Source organism: Anolis carolinensis, unplaced genomic scaffold, assembly GCF_035594765.1.
Source record: "Anolis carolinensis isolate JA03-04 unplaced genomic scaffold, rAnoCar3.1.pri scaffold_76, whole genome shotgun sequence".
Classification (NCBI taxonomy): Eukaryota; Metazoa; Chordata; class Lepidosauria; order Squamata; family Dactyloidae; genus Anolis; species Anolis carolinensis.
In genome coordinates, this window is record NW_026943885.1 from 35001 (window position 1) to 37500 (window position 2500).

Below are 2500 nucleotides of genomic sequence, written 5' to 3' on the forward strand. Positions count from 1 at the left end.
ACTGCACACTGAAGGGGATTATACGGCGGTGTGGAGTCAAGATCATCCAGTTCAAAGCAGACTATAAATAGAAGACTATCAATGGGTTATATAGCTGTGTGGAAGGGCCTTGAGTCTACACTGCCATATAATCCAGTTAAAAATCTGACCATCTGTATTTTACAGGCAGTCTGGAAGAGGCTTTAGTGAAGCCTAACTCTGCCTGTCCCCTGGGCTGAGCGGGTTGCTAGGAGACCAAGTGGGCGGAGCTTAGCCTTTGAACTGGCAGCCATTGGATAAAAAAGAATGATTCCTCTCCCTCTAACGAGGACTTTATTTTTCTTTTCTTTTTGTTGTATGAACGTAGAGGCATGGATGAGGAGTTGTGCTGGCAAGTTTAGTGTTTCTGGGATGTGTGGTTTTGTCCTAGGCCGAAATTTCATGACCCTTTCAGATAGAGAGAGGGATATATAGAGATCGGTTAGGGGGGGGGGGGGGGGGCTCTGTGTGCCAAGTGCGACGCTAATTCATTGCAGGTGAGAACTATAAATCTGAGTACTACCTACACTACTCCTGAACTTCCAGTCCCGTTCCCCTCCAAACCCATCGGTTGTCAAATCTGGGCATAATATCTGGTCCGCACGGTAAGTTTGGCCCAGACCCGTCCTCGTTTGGGTTCGTAGCGTTCTGGGTGTAGGTGAACTACAACTCCCTGTAGGAGCGACAGCGCTCCGAGACTTGATGCGGCGGGGTGAACTACAACTTCCACCCTGTGGAGTCAATCCCTAAACTCCTCCAGGAAGTTCAGTTGCAGCTCGGTCGTGCTCCGTTTGTTAAGCAGAGAGATTGGAAAGGAAAAGGGCAGTGGGCGGGGCCATGCAAACGACACGGCAACGGAGAACCCTGGGATGCCTGCCCGTGGTGGAAGCCAAAGCCAAATCTAGGAGGAAATGGTCCCCAAACGAAAGCGTTCCTCGGCTGGCGGGCTATATAGAGCGTTCGGGAAGGACGTCGGCAAGGGTTTGGGCGGCACTTGCGTGGCGCTCGCCGTAACGAACAGGTCACTGGAAAAGGGTGACTTGCTAGATTTTTAACCCTGGGAAGTATAGCCTGTTTGCGGAGGCCGGAGGCTGTCTGTGTGGGCAGATAGCCGTGCCACGTACACACCTACGCGTTTCAGATTTAGATTAGAAGGTAGACTTATTTATTTCATAATATGAAAGAATAATAATAATATTTACAATAAATAATTTATGATTATTAGAAGATAGATACATTTCCTTTCGGCTTCATCGTTCTGCTTCGACGACGGCGCGTCTTTTGCCGTTAGGGTTGTCCCCGGAGCTCTCATTTTGTCGGTCCCCTGCAGACGCCTGTGAATTCCCGTCGTCTTCTCGCGAACTTCCTGTGCCGGAAACCGGGCTCCGCGGGAGCCGCGAAGGCGACCGCGACGCGCTCGGAGGCCGTTTACGGTACCGCGAGGGCGGACGGCCTCCCGCCTCGGCCCCGGCGATGGGCTCCGGCTCCCGACACGGCGCGAAGAGGACCCCGTCCTTCCCGCGGGCTCTCGAAGGGGGAAGGCGCGAGGCCCCTATACGCCGAGGGAGAGGCCCGCGCCGCGCGAGATCCGCACGAGAGGGGGACCGTTCCTTTCCGACGAGGGGAGCCACCGGCCTGCCTTCCCCGCCTCGGAGTTCCAGAGAGGCGGCGTCGACTCGAGGAGGCGACCGGGGGACGAGGAATCGGGAAGCGAACCGTACGTGCCGTCGCGGCCCGCGCGCGGAGATTTCCGCCGTCGGGACTTTTCGCTCCTCGCGAGTAAGGGAGGGGACGTGACCGAGCTTCACCGCCGCTCCCCGCGACCGGCGCGGACGCGACGGAACCGGCGGGCGAGGGGAGGACGCCTCGGTCCGCGGCTGCGTCGTGCTCCCCGGCGCCTGGAGGAAGATTGGCCGAGGGGAGCCGTGCGCCTTCGGCGGCCGTTAAGGGTACCGCGAGGGCGGACGCCTCCCCGCCTCTGCCCCGGTGACGGGCGCCGGCTCCCGAATCGGCCAGACGCGGTTCCCGCAGGCTCCCCGGGGGAAGGCGCGGGGCCCTACACGTCCCGCCCGCCCGCCCGCCCGGGTTCCACGAGTCAAGAGTGCCGGGGAGGCGCCCTCCGCTCGGGCGGCCCTGCCCGCGGTGGACCGGCGGCGTCCTGGCGGGGCGCTTCTCGCCGGTTCTTTTCCGCAGACGGGAGCAAACCGCTCGGGTTCGCCCGCCTTGGAGTTCCGGGGAGCCGGCGGAGACTCGTGGAGGCCGACGGGGAGCAGAAACCGCCGAGGGGATGGCGTGCGCGCCTCGCCGGTACGCGCGCGGAGATTTTCAGCGACGTGACTTTTTGCACCTCGCGAGTAAGGGAGGGGAAACAACCGAGCACGACCACCGCGCTCCGCGTCCGGAGAAGACCCGACGGACTCGGCCGGCGCGAGGAAAGCGACTCGGTCCCCCCCTTGCGCCCCCCCGGATCGGGACACGTCCG